A 15,429-nucleotide genomic window follows, 5' to 3' on the forward strand; every position below is an offset into this window, starting at 1 on the left:
TTAGCAAAGAGCTATCCACCAGTTGGTGGCGCTAAGTGCGCTATGTTACAATAGATGGCGCTACATTTATATCTAAATTTTCATGGATTTAGGCTGTCATAACAAAAGCTGCCACTTGCTAAAAACATTAAATGAAAATGCGTTGTTTGAAGTTTATATTATTTGGATGTGAGTACAGTAATTTGAATATTTGTACGTTAGTTTGTGGTTTGTCTTAGTTTTCTAGCGCTTTTGGATACATATTTATGCATTTGTATATACATTTATACGTGTGTGTATATATGTGTGTTTTTTTCATAAAAATATTTCATTTTCAATATATGTTCTATTGTGTGTAGATAAAATTTGTCAGTACGTGTATACTTTTTCTGTAGTTGGCTTTGTATATTTTTACATTACCGCAAGTGTTTGAATATATTTACGATTGTATGTATATTTTCTCATTTGTTGGTTTGTGGGTGCATATCATAGCTGGCTTTTGAAAATTTTTACATTGCGGCAGGTGTTTGTTTATATACGTGTAGTTGATTGTATTTTTTTAAATTTGAATTTGTTTTTGTGGAAAAAAATTTGTTTGAGCAAGTGTTTTTTGTGTGACGTAATGGTTGGCGATCCTGTTGAAAATCGATCAATAAAAATCACACAGCAGGACAATACTCTCAGCATTATTTCAGATCTACATCGCTCATTTGACACACTTCAATATCCTCTAATATTTTGACAAGGACAGGACGAATATCATATAAATATATGAATTTTAATACAAACTATACATTTTATAACTATATTCCTAGGTAATAATTTAAATGTATTAAAAAATAAAAAAATATATATAAATATATGTATATATGTATATAAATTATTCACAGCAAAGCGTGCCCGGGTTTACTAGTATGTATTTATATGAATATTTGTGTAAGATGAAGGCGTATTTGAGACAGATACGATAAAACTGACCAGAGTGCCTAATGAACTTGCCCCAAAGTTATTAAGTGACAAAACACTACTAAAAAAGAAAGGGAAAGCTACGAAGAATATGTTAAGATGTCAAAATTTGTGTAGTCAAGTGGATGGATAACCGTTCCGTATTAATAGCCTCAACATCGGATGCATCCCTTCCTCTCCAATCCGCTAGACAATGGGATAAAGTGGGTTAAATGTATATTAGATTCAATGCATGGGAGGAGTAATCCGCTAGACAATGGGATAAAGTGCGTAAAATGTGTATTAGATTCAATGCATAGAAGGAGTTGAGTTAGCGTACAGATATATATCATACTATAGAATTTCTATTCGCACCAAAAAAATGGCATTTGAAGGCATTTGGTCGATCTTAAACCATGCAACTCATGGGTAAAGTACAGCGAAAAGAATATCAATTAGAGAATAAAGATGAACCATTGCAAAAGAAAACAAAATGGAACCTCAGACACCGAAAGTAGTAAGTGTACGAGAAATCATGTGGCATTTCTAACAGAAACGAATTTATGCGTTGTCGTAAGGGGCCATACATAAATTACGTCGTCACACCTTGAAGCTTTGTGACATCACATTTCAAAATTTAGGGCAATATCGTTTCCCGCTCTGCTGCGCTCTTGGGTGCTAGACGACTGACTGCTCTGTACCACGCCGATCACTTACTGGTGTACTATTAAATTAATCGAACTACTGACTTAGATCTAGAAAAACGAAACTTCACAAGTGCGGGCAATGTGTTGGCTGAGATTTGGAGCAAGTTAGTCATTGATAATTTTCCAGTCGTTGCTGAATATGTTGCACCAACTATTACTGGACTGGATATTGAACAAGCTATGATGTTGAAAAATAATGCAACTTGGTATGCTAAACATGTACGTGAGTCACAATATTTATTACAAATAGTTAAATGTGAAACTATTGCATGTTGCGGTGTAAGACGTTCTAGTCTTTGGAAATTATTAAAAGAAGGATTATTCCCACCACCTGTGTTAATTAAACAGACATCAGAAGGTTATGGAGTCACAGGGAGTGATGACAACGACGCTAAGTTTGCTCCATTATTACTACAGATATTATTAAATCTCCAAGCATCATCCCATCTAAACAAGTTCCATATGATAGTTATTGCCATAGTGTCGAGTCAAACTTATTTAAAAGATCATGTAGCATATGTGGCCTATATTTTTCTTCATATAAAGCCACCAATCAACACAAACAATCACATAAAAAACAAGAGCTGTTACCTATCACGAAAATTCGTCCTCAAAGAATTGCGGTTAGACGTGCCCGACAGATTATCTGTTTAATGAATGATGACGATGGTTTATGGAAGAAGAAGATGTTGATGCGAAAGCTGTTCCTGACATCCAAATTCAGAACGAAAATGAAGTGCCTGAATAAATGATATAAAGGAGTTTACCAATAATAAATGATATAAAGGAGTGGGTCAAAAGTCCATGGACACAAGATGATTAAGTTTTGTATTTTTAATTAGCATAATTTAGTATCTATTATTTCTTGACTAGTCATCCGTTGTCTCTGTACTTTAATATTTAACTAAATGTTGATTTTATTAAAGATTATACAATAAATATAAAAATCAATAGAATAACCTGTTTTTTTATTTTATGATAAATCCATTAAAATGGGAAAATGGGTGACGTCACGTCAGGGGGGGGGTCAGTTCAAAATGTGACAACTTGTGACAAGGAGGGGGGGAGGGGTTAAAAAGTCCTTAAATTCGTGTGACGTAATTTATGGATGGCCCCTAAAGAAGGGCGCTACGATTGGTGTACGTTTTAAGTGCATTTCATGCGGCATATTTCTATGTATCAACAATGATCGACATTGTTTCATGGAGTTCCACTCTTAATTTATTATATTTTTTATTTAAAAACATCTAATTTGAAGATTTGAAGACTTTTCGCTGATTTTACAAATATGTAATTTCAAGATTCAACATTCCTTTACCAATTTAAAAGTATGTAAATTGATGAATACTTTTCTACGTAATTACAGTTAGAGAATTTATAAATATGTAACTTGAAGATTTATCGTAGGCCTTATTAAGTTTTGATATAATAAGTATCTCTAGAGTCTCTTCCGCAGACGAGGTCGGAGGTTCTTTAAAAAGAGTCTTATTGAGCCTTGCATGCTGCTCTTTTATATTGCCTCAAGTGCTGAACACATAGACGACGACAAGCGACGAGCGACATCTGTTAAAAATTAAAGTTGTCGCTGTTCTTATTTTGCCGACGACAATTGCCAGTGTAGAGCTGCCACTAATATGTGAAATATAAAATTATTCAAAGTTTTGACAAGTAGGACGTTGCTTTGCCAGTAGAAGCGTAAAAAACTTGTGACATATCATTTGTAATATCAATTGATGTTTTTAAATAAATAATTTCGTTTAGTTATAAATTTTTTGCACAAAAAATTACACTTTGAAGTAAAAAGTGTAAAACGTAAACGTCCGTCTAATGAAGAACCTGCCACTTTGTCCGTAAAAAGTATATCACCTGTGAAAATAGACCTTATTAATCTCTCATCTCCTTGCCCTCAAGGAAAGAAGCCTTCCTCTTCAAAAGTGCATAATCCTCCGAAAATAATTACCGATAACCTTAAGAGGAAAACTATTCAGGATCCGCCTCCTATTAACTCTGAGTTTGTTGTACTATTTGCTGTGCATTCTTCAATTTCATCTGAAGAAGTAGAAGTTCCTCATGCGGCCATAATTGAATTTAAGTGCATGCGAATTTGTATTAATAAATGTTCTATTTACTTAACTTTATCTCATATACCGCCTCAATAGGACTTATCTGTATATATGCAGCATGCTAAATAATGTTTTTTCAATTGCTAAGGAAACTGATTACATAATTGTGCTAGGCGATTTCAATTTACCGTGTGTATCTTGGAAATCTGTTGACGATTGCATTACCCGTGATGAGTTTTTGGAAGAAATGTCTGAGATGGGTCTTAACCAAATTAACTTAATTAAATGTATCACATTTTAATGAAACAATTTTTAATATTTTTGAAAGATTTGTTCCGAAATTTTTTATTACCAAAAGAAAAAGTTCAAATTTATGGTATTCGAATGAGCTATGTAAATTAAAAAATAAAAAAGCTCGAGCTTTTAAACTTTATAAAAAACCGGAGCTCTTGTTGACTATATAAAATATTCTAAATTGCGTCGACAGTTTGCGGAACTTAACAAAAAATGTTATAAAAACTACATAATCAAAGAAAAAAATAATATTATTCGTAATCCGAAATTGTTTTATGGTTTCGTTAACTCCAAACGTATGATATCTAATTTTCCGTCCGCGATGAAATATAAATCAACAATGTCATGTGACAATTATATTATTTCTAATATGTTTGCAGATTTCTTCAAATCCAATTATTGTGTAAACTCCCCATTGAATGTGCCTCCCCTAAGTGTTATGTCCGAGTACTGTAATTAAACTGAAACAGATTTCTTAAATTATTTAGTTACGTTAAAAAATTCGTTTAAATGTGGCCCCGATATATGATTCCCTCAAGCTTCCTTAAAAATTGTGCAAAATATATCTATCTGCCCTTAACTAAGCTTTTCAACCTATCTCTTAAACAATGTATTTTTCCGCAATGTGGAAAAACTCTTTTATAATACCTTTGCATAAAAGTGGAGTTAGATCATCTGTTGAGAACTATAGGGGGATAGCTAAAATGTAAGCTATACCCAAACTTTTTGAAGCTATTGTCACTGACCAAATAACTTTCTTAATCTCTCCTTTAATTTCATTTTCTCAGCATGGATTTTGTAAAGGGAAATCTACCATGTGTCAATGGGTTTTAGGGATAATAAGAATACTGATGTTATATATACAGACTTTAGTAAAGCATTCGATAAAGTAAACCACTCAATTATTTCGCAAAAACTGGATCTACTTTTTTTCAACCAAGAATTCTTGAATGGGTATCCTCATATCTTACTAATAGAAAACATCAAGTTTTATTTAATAATACATTATCCGATTCAATTAGTGTCACTTCAGAGGTTCCACAGGGTAGTCATCTCGGCCCGATTCCGTTCTTGTTGTTCATCAATGATATACCTTCCGTAATTAAGTATTCAGAAATTTTATTATATGCGGATGATGTAAAACTTTTTAAATCTTATACTTCTCATAACGAAAGGACTGAGCTGCAATCGGATTTAAATAATTTAGTTACTTGGTGTCACAAAAATGATATGCCACTGAATCTTAAAAAATGTAAAACGATGTGCTTTACCCGTAGAACTGTTGATCCTTCTCCCTATGTAATAAATAACTTCAGTTAAGAGCAAAATTAGCTTTGTTGATTTAGGAGTTACTATGGACCCTAAACTAAAATTTAATTCTCATGCAAATTCAATTGTCTTAAAAGCTAAAGGTTCTCTTAGCTTTGTTAAAAGTTGGTCTAAAGAATTTAGTGATCCGTATATTACTAAAATTTTTTTTACAACATTGGTAAGGCCTACATTGGAGTATGGTTCTGTGGTATGGAATCCTAGCTATCAATCCCATTCTGATAAGCTTGAGTCCGTTCAAAAACAATTTTTACTTTTTGCTTTAGGCCACTTACTTCTGAATGGTTTAGTTTGTAGTTCATTCCTTTTGTCTGATATTAACAGCCCTATTCTGTGCACTTTACAAATTCAACATATTTCTAATTTGTAAAAAATTGAAATTAATTAAGCATTTCGTATTCTTTGTTTAAAACAAAAAGCTTTTTTCTTTATAAGTTGTTAAGAAGTAAAATGCTCTTGACAAATAAAATATCTTGCTGTGGATAGTTGTGAAAGTGAATTTTTTGCAATGGATATATTTTTTGTCGTTATTTCTATACAAAGAGGAAAAATATGAACATGATGATGGCTCGCGTTATTGAGCCGTTTTAATATTAAGAAGTTTAGTTTTCCCTTTTTTGTATAAAAAATGAAGATAGTGAGGGTAACTTTGGCGAAATTGTTTTCTATATATGGTAGTCCCCAAGGAACTTTTCTGAAGCTAAACATAAGAACGAACTAAATCAAAATTTTAAATCTATTACAAAAGACCTATGCATATGTATTCTATTATATAGTATTCAATGCGCGTGGCACTCCCTGTTTGGCTAGGGAGGCTAAAGAAGCTTTGGCGATCGAGTAAAGACAGTCTAACCTTATCATCTATATATAATAAATAGCATTGTGAAATCAAACCAAATACTTTGCATCAGGTCTGGGAGGCTTCAGTCGATATCTCGATATCAGAATCGAATAGATAAGCTGATAAACCGGTCAATCGTAAACCAAACTTATTAACGAAGCCACAATGAAGAAGGCTCTGTTAAAACAAACACTCATCCAAATAACGATATTATCCATGAAAAATAGGGCCATATTCGGAACATGGAATATTTGCGCACTCTCAGAAACTTCACGTTTAGACCAAGAGGGAATAATTTATTCTGAAATTGAAGTTAAATTATTAACTATTTTGCAACAAATATTGAATTGCATGTGAAAACGTACGTTATAGAATAATTCAAATACATTTTTCAATTCAATTCAATATAATTGGACAGAAATCAAGTGCATAGAATAGGGCTGTAAGTGTAATGCCCCATTGCGTTCATCTAGGCAGTTTAGACCATTACTTCTAAAATCTTCTAGAACAAATTTTGAGTTAAACCAACCATTCCGCCGAATATGTCAGGATTTTAATTCTCATTCCAGCACATTTGATCCATCTGACTCAATATTTAGCATCAAAAAAACTATTTTGTCTTCTCTTAATAAGTAATATTCAGAAATTTTTAACTTTTTGTTTTTATAAATTTTTAAATCTCAGCTGTTGAAATGTTTCTTTCTGTAGCTGAGCAGTTTGAGAACTGGACGCTTAAAAATCTCTTGCCTTTCTAGACTCGGCAAATTCCGCTCGTATGCGGACTGCGCCCCACGCGTCGGTTGGGCGGGAGTAGGGTAATCGTTTGGGTTTATTACTATATTATTATTATAAATATGTAAATTTTATTGGATTAAAAGGTTTTAGTACGGCAACAATGAAATTGCTGTTTGATATGTCTCTGCCGTCTTCAAAATGTTCAGGACGCTGTCTTCAAAGCGACAGTTGATAACATTATATGGTTGCCAGATTTTGAAATATAAAAGTAGGCCGATCGCACGTATTTCAATAAATTGCTATTTAGAATGAATAGTAAACGCGACTCACTTCTTCTGTTTGTGGACGAGTGTGTTTCACGCCACACCCAATTATTATGTCCTCTTTTATGTTTTCTTCTGTAAGTCTGATGAGAGATTGAAGTGCAACGTCCTATTCGTGGGTCATGTAAGACCTGAAATCGGTTTTGGTGCGGCATGTTTTGCAGCCATTGCAAATTTTATTTTGTGTGTGTTTCATTGTCCGCCATTATCGGTATTTCTTAGAGGTGTTAGTGAAATTTTCATTGAACACTTTGTACATTTTGTATATGGCATATCCGTCAACATGTGTGATTGTATCGTTGGTGAACATTTTCAGTGACCATTTTGGTATCATCAGTCAAGGATACCTTGTTAAAAATTCTACCGCCGCTTGCGTTAGTGCTACTAACTTTTGTTAACCTATTTATGTCATTCGTAATGGTAAAAATGGCTAAAGGACAATTATTGTCAAAAAGGACTATACAAATATATGTATATTTTTTAATATATTAAACTGTATATACATAATGATTGATTAAAAAAACGCGATATCTGAACGAACATAGAAATGAAGTGGTAAGCAAAATTTCAGATTAAAGTTTTTCTACCAAAAAACATTATTGCCCATGATTAAAAGGACATTTTAGCGCAGTGTTGCACCGCAAGTGCTTCGTGTTTGTTTGAACATCTAGATATTGTATTCTATTGGTTATTCTCCAACGCTTTGCCAATCGTATACAGCTAATATTGAATCCCGTTGCTTATTATCTTATTTATCTTATTACTACTATTACAGTTGAACTTCCCTAACTCGAATCACCATAATCCATAAAAGAACTTCGAGTTAGGGAGACTTCGAGTCTTGAAAGGCAATTTGTATGAAATTCAGACCTTTCCAATATACAAACAGAATTTAATAAAAATTGGTCCAGTTTCGGAATAGGAAGGTTCGGCTTTAGTATACTATCCCAGGCTTTTGGTAATAAAATGGGTATCGTTGGAGAGGATGTTCTTATAGTTCTTATAGTTTTCGAGATATTCGCACTTAAATTTGAAAAGAGTGCAATTTTCATCTTGAATTTTCACAATATATACTGAATATTTTATTAATATTATGCACTTATTTTACTCTTACACTTCACCACATTGTTTATGCATATTTATTTTATAAAAATTAGCACGAAAATAGCTGTAAATAACATTTTACACAAATCTTCGTTTCAATAATAACAAAAGGTGTTGCAGGTTGACAAGTAATCAGTGCTGCCACATGAGATATCTTGCAAAAATTAAAAGAATAAAAATAAACAGAAAATAAAAGGATTATACCTCAAATACATAAACCATAATGGTGTTATGACTAATGCAAAATCTTTCGGTATTACCTTTCCTTTGATAACGCCCGGGGATGGCTCGACCAGGGTTATTATTTTGAAGCGCGGCCGCCAATGCAGAAAAAAGTTATAACCCAAAAATAAATAATGTCAAAGAGGGTATATCAGTCTCCTCAACACTTCATTTTCTACATCGGATTTTATTACAACTACTATTGAATCAAAGTACCGTTCTTTTTCTGTCCGTTTTACTCTTTTTTCATACTTTTCAATTTAAATTGTGCTTTTGCAAATGATCATACGTAAGTTTTTCTAAGCGAATATTCGTGAATATTTCCAAGTGATTTCCGAATTGTACAAAGGTTAGATTGAAAATGAGTAAAATTGCGTTAACTCACTAACGAAAAACGTCAGAAACACCAAATTTTACATAAGAAATGGCAGAAGGAAGCTGCACTGAGATTTTTTTACAAAATGGAAAATGGGCGTGGCGTCGCCCACTTATGGGTCTAAAACCATATCTCAAGAACTATTCGACCGATTTCAATGAAATTCGGTATATAATACTTTCTTGATACCCTGATGACACGGGTGGAATATGAGCGAAATCGGTACACAACTACGTCTACTTCCCATATAACCCAATTTTGAAATCTTTTGATTCGTTCACTTTATAATACATTAGCACAACCGGCCACACGTTTTTGTGGCTAAGGTATACATTAAATTAATTTGGTCCAATCTTGGCTTCGGCGAAGATATTGATTACTCGAGGTTGATTTATGTTACGCAGCATGATGATAGTATAGGCAATTTTAAATAGTTTGGGATAATTGACTACGTCATCCTGGTTTGTAGCTGTGTCAACTCTCTTGGACCGAAATTCTAAATTGTCGCATTAAGATCATCGATATCTTTTTTTTATCTCAGTCCTCATATACTATATACGATGATTTTCTATAGGACTTTATGCCGGATATATAGGTCAAATTGTGTGTTATCTTAATAAAATTACATCAATAAATTGCGAGAGTATAAAATGTTCGGTAGGACCCGAACTTAGCCTTTCCTTATCTATACTATCTATACTAATATTATAAAGAGGAAAGGTTTGTTTTTTTGTTTGTTTGTCTCGAATTGGCTCCGAAACTACTTCACCGATTTGAAAAATTCTTTCACCGTTGGAAAGCTATACTATCCCTGAGTGACATAGGCTATATTTAGTTTAAAAAAAATAGGGTTCCTTACCAAAACTCTGATAATCTAAAAAAAATCCAAAAAAACTTTCTTTAATCGCGAATGCTGCGAAAACGATTGAAGATATAACAAAGTGATGTACTACAATTTTGTAGAACTTATCATTATCTACAAACGTCGCGACATCATATCTCTAACTATTATAGTTTTTTCACAATATACTATTTTATATAAAAAAAATTAATTAAAATACCACTACTTAAAAAGGCACTTTATTTGTACCTTAGTATTAATCCTTATCGAAATAAATGATTTATTAAATATAAATATTGAAGATCGCTTCAAAACCATTATATAACTTTTTGAATTATTAGATTCTGACATTCCATTCAAAAGATATCACGAGTTAAACATTTTTAAAAGTCGCTCGGTGGCTAACTATGCGTTGTAGAGTTGTAGGCTTCACTCGGGCACGGAGGTACGGGAAGGGGGTTAATATCACTCGCGCGGTCGGCTCCTAGGGATGCAAACATCGTGAAATGAAATATCGATGGTTCGACGTACCGATGTTTCTTCAAAACCCATCGAAATCAAAAACATCGACCATTAAAACATGGATACATTGAAACCTCGATGTATTTTTGAACTTTTTTAACATATTTTAAATTTAGTGTGAAAAGCTAAGGGATACAGAAGCAGAAGCATAAATAAATGAAATGTAGTACGTCTTAAGTTGATACATTTTATTTCACTTAGCATTATAAGTCTGTTAAAGTTTTTTCTCAATAAATAACAGAATTTCAAAACAACGACATGGAAAGTTTTTTCACTGTCATTTCTTTTCGATTTTACTTCTGCGTGATAGTTGCCCTGGGTTTAGAAAACGGTCGTTTACTCGGCACTAGGTGGCCACAATGTGTAAATATTAATAAGCCTATTTATACAACTCCGGAAACACAGTATTCATGTCAACGCAAACTCTATTGACTTCTGATTGCTAGGGGGGATTGCCGAGATACACTTTCTCTTCAACATTCCGTCTCTGTAATTGTAGATAAATTTGACAGCTTACATTTCACTTTTTGGTGGACCAAATGTTTATTCTGGTTCCAAATATCAAACGAGTATTCTGTTTCACACTCATCCGAAGATTCCGCTGTATCAGCGCGATTCTTTGAATTCTTTATGAAACAGGATTTATTTTAGCCATAGCATCTTTAAAATGCAGTAATTTGAATCTCTGATCTAACGCAGTAGCATACGCCAGAATTAAATTGTATAAATAAATCATAATCTCCGTATTTTACAAAAATTTAATTCCAATGTAATAAAGCGTATCCAAATAGAGGGTTTCGAGTTAATACCCGAAAAAGTGTGAAGATGGCCTGCAAGACGAGTAGAGTTACTTATCTTATGGAATATTGGTTACCGGTAAAGAAAGCTTGTATTATTATTTTGGTCTCTTTTGTTCTAGCAGCAGGAAAAAAGTTACCATTTCTCCTCTTTTACGGCATGTCGGTGTGATTATCTTGCTCGCTCTCTCTCATTGATTTTGGTGCCAATGCTGCATATGTCTTTCTGTTCTAATTTTTCTTTGTTTTGGAAAGGCATATGTCACACTGTGGTTAGCAGAGCCTCCTGTAGTAGTTTTTTTTTAATCAGCCATCTATCTGTGGAGACTGTTCGATTTATCATTTTCAGGGTAACCCTTTAATCTTTGGGTCATCGTTACTTAAATTTGGTTCATTGGTCTCCATTGATCTTCATTCTATAGGTCACCTACTTTTCCATTTAAAAATGAAAAATTTAAATTGTTTTATTTGTATTTATTTATTATAATTGTATCATGTATTTACATTTATAAATTAGAATTGTATACATATAAATTATGAATTAGCAAATGAATAAATTAATACTAAACGCGAACGATTTCCTTATAACTATCATGTAAGGATCCAACGAACCTAATGAACCAATATTGTTTGATGTCAATTCCAGACAATCCTATCCCCTATGTACATCATACTGCTAATCTAAATGACCGATGGGATTTGTTGTTGTCTTGTTTATCATGCCTGAAAAATATTAGAAATAGAAGTTGTTATTAACGATTAGAAAATATGAATATATTTGTATTCGTAGTACAAACCTAAGAAAAGTTGTAGCTATTGTAATCCTCCATTTGTGCAAAGTATTTGTGTTTATGGTCTGAGTAGGCAATTGAAAAGTAAAGTCCTCTCTCGATGAGCAAAAACTAAACTTTACAAGTCTCTCATCATTCCCGTCCTACTTTATGGTGCAGAAGCGTGGACGATGTCAACATCCGATGAGACGGCACTAGGAGTTTTCGAGAGAAATGTTTTGCGGAAGATTTATGGTCCCTTCAACATTGGCAACGGCGAATACCGCAAAATATGAAATGATGAGCTGTATACGTTGTTCGACAACATAGGCATAGTCCAGCAAATAAAAAATCAGCGGCTACGCTGGCTGGGTCATGTTCTTCGAATGGACGAAAGAGCCCCAGCTCTGAAAGTTTTCGATGCAGTACCCGCTGGTGGAAGCCGAGGAAGAGGATGGAAAGACCAGGTGGAGAAGGACCTGTCTTCACTGGGTATTACCAATTGGCGCCAAACTGCCAAAAGAAGAGATGCGTGGCGCGCTGTTGTGGACTCGGCTATAACCGCGTAAGCAGAAGAAGATTTGTGTTTTCACTATCTGAAATGTATAATGAAAATATAAGTAATGCTAAAAAACAAACGTATGTAGATATATATATATATATATATATACATAGCTTAATGCTTGTAATAACTAAACAAAAAATAAACAACTTTTTAACATCAAAATAAAAATTTTGGAAACAATGCAACAGATGCATTCTTGTACATACATTCATATGTACATATGTATGTACATCTTAATACGCACTAACTCAACATGCACATATACGCATTTATATTTACCATGTTATTTTCCATGGTTTTCTGCGTTGTTGTTATACTATATTGCACCAATGCTAAATCCAAAAACCTGAAATTTTTCAAAATTACTAATTTTTATTATGTATGTATTAAAAATATATGAAACATACCTCCACCAATTCCACCGTCACCTCCTTGCTCTCCCTTTGCTGTGCACACACGTATAACTGGAATGAAATTATTTTAATTATAAAAACTAATAACAAAAACAACACAAATAAATGCATTTATAAATTCGAAAAATATCCATTAACACTTAACAAAATAAAAGAAATATTTAAAACGCACTTACATCCATTCACTAAAAATTTTATTTTGAAATGAACAGCGGCCATGGCGGCGATTTTTGAACGGTTCATTGTATCTCTCTCTTACACATACAAAAATTGGGATTATTTAATTTTGCTACTCTAACTACCGAGATTGCCACTTATCTACAAAATGTTAGCAATGTGTATCCCTGCAAGACGAGTAGAGTTACTTATCTTATGGAATATTGGTTACCGGTAAAGAAAGCTTGTATTATTATTTTGGTCTCTTTTGTTCTAGCAGCAGGAAAAAAGTTACCATTTCTCCTCTTTTTCGCCATATCGGTGTGATTATCTTGCTCGCTCACTCTCATTGATTTTGGTGCCAATGCTGCATATGTCTTTCTGCTCTAATTTTTCTTTGTTATGGAAAGGCATATGTCACTCTGTGGTTAGCAGAGCCCCCTGTAGTAGTTTTTTTTTAATCAGCCATAATTATTATAATTGTATCATGTATTTACATTTATAAAGTAGTATTGTGTAATATTTTAAATTTTTAATAATCATTATAGATTAATTTTTAAATATTAGCATTTCAGTACAAAGTGAACTTTTTACAAATGTTTTTGCAGCTATTTATACATTGATTTTTTATACATTTATATTTATACATTGAAAAAATTTATATATTTTAAAAATAAAGTTAGTATTATTTATTAAATTTTTATTTTTTGTAGTTGTAGTTGCACAATTCAAATAAAATTCCATTACTATTACGAATGTTATAAGTATTCGAACATTCATTTGTATAATTTAATAATATTTTACATATAAATTATGAATTAGCAAATGAATAAATTAGAACTAAACGCGAACGATTTCCTTATAACTATCCTGTAAGGATCCAACCAAACTAATGAACCAATATGGTTTGATGTCAATTCCACACACTCCTATCCCATATGTACATCATAAAAAGGTTCAGCTCGTCGGAAAGAGGTTGTGCAACTGCTAATCTAAATGTCCGATGGGATTTGTTGTTGTCTTGTTTATCATGCCTGAAAAATATTAGAAATAGAAATTGTTATTAACGATTAGAAAATATGAATATATTTGTATTCGTAGTACCAACCTAAGAAAAGTTGTAGCTATTGTAATCCTCCATTTGTACAAAGTATTTGTGTTTATGGTCTGAGTAGTCAATTGAAAAGTAAAGTCCTCGCTCAATGAGCAAAAATCAAACTCTACAAGTCGCTCATCATTCCCGTCCTGCTTTATGGTGCAGAAGCTTGGACGATGTCAACATCAGATGAGACGACACTAGGAGTTTTCGAGAGGAAGATTTATGGTCCTCAGAACATTGGCAACGGCGAATACCGCAGACGATGAGCTGTACGAGCTATACGATATTGACATAGTTCAGCGAATAAAAAGACAGCGGCTACGCGGGATTGGTCATGTTGTTCGAATGGACGAAAGTGCCTCAGCTCCACTCTGATGGAAGGACCAGGTGGAGAAGGACCTGTCTTCACTTGGTATTACCAAATGACGCCTAACGCCTTTGTGTTTTCAAGATCTGAAATGGATAATGAAAATATAAGTAATGCTAAAAAACAAACGTATATATATATATATAGAATATATATATATATATATATATATATATAGACCAATGCAGCAAATATATATATATATCTACAGAGCTTAATGCTTGTAATAACTAAGCAAAAAATAAACAACTTTTTAACATCAAAATAAAAATTATTCTAAATAAATATTTTGGACACATTGCAACAGATGCATTCTTGTACATACATACATATGTACATATGTATGTACATCTTAATACGCACTAATTCAACATGCACATATATATATATTTGGCGTAGGAACCGCTTTAAGCGATTATAGCCGAATCCACCAGAGCGCGCCACTCATTCCTCCTTTTTGCTTTTTGGCGCCAACTGGAAACACCAAGTGAAGCCAGGTCACTTTGCACTTGGTCTTTCCACCGGAGTGGAGGTCGTCCTCTTCCGCGGCTTCCTCCAGTACTGCATCGAATACTTTCAGAGCTGGAGTGTTTTCTTCCATCCGTACAACATGACCTAGCCAGCGTAGCCGCTGTCTTTTTATTCGCTGAACTATGTCAATGTCGTCGTATAAATCGTACAGCTCATCGTTCCATCGTCTGCGGTTTTCGCCGTTGCCAATGTTTAGAGGACCATAAATCTTGCGCAAAACCTTTCTCTCGAAAACCCCAAGAGTCGTCTCATCGGATGTTGTCATCGTCCACGCTTCAGCGCCATACATCAGGACGGGAATAATGAGCGACTTATAGAGTTTGATTTTGGTTCTTCGAGAGAGGACTTTACTTTTCAATTGCCTACTCAGTCCAAAGTAGCACCTGTTGGCAAGAGTGATTCTGCGTTGGATTTCAAGGCTGACATTGTTGGTGTTGTTAATGCTGGTTC

At 33.4% G+C, this 15,429-nt stretch overlaps 2 long non-coding RNA genes across 2 annotated transcripts; one reads left to right on the plus strand and one right to left on the minus strand.

Moving 5' to 3' along the window:
- The first annotated feature begins 256 nt into the window (after positions 1 to 256).
- LOC128920309 (uncharacterized) lies at positions 257 to 1,453 on the plus strand. The gene is made up of 2 exons (XR_008470407.1): positions 257 to 794; positions 870 to 1,453. It is a non-coding gene; the product is annotated as an uncharacterized LOC128920309 (long non-coding RNA).
- Positions 1,454 to 11,580: 10,127 nt separating this feature from the next.
- LOC128920430 (uncharacterized) lies at positions 11,581 to 13,319 on the minus strand. The gene is made up of 5 exons (XR_008470502.1): positions 13,003 to 13,319; positions 12,821 to 12,877; positions 12,693 to 12,759; positions 11,876 to 12,444; positions 11,581 to 11,801 (listed from the first exon to the last, which is right to left on the minus strand). It is a non-coding gene; the product is annotated as an uncharacterized LOC128920430 (long non-coding RNA).
- Positions 13,320 to 15,429: the final 2,110 nt, after the last annotated feature.

The sequence above is a fragment of the Zeugodacus cucurbitae genome, chromosome 3, assembly GCF_028554725.1.
Source record: "Zeugodacus cucurbitae isolate PBARC_wt_2022May chromosome 3, idZeuCucr1.2, whole genome shotgun sequence".
Lineage (NCBI taxonomy): Eukaryota > Metazoa > Arthropoda > Insecta > Diptera > Tephritidae > Zeugodacus > Zeugodacus cucurbitae.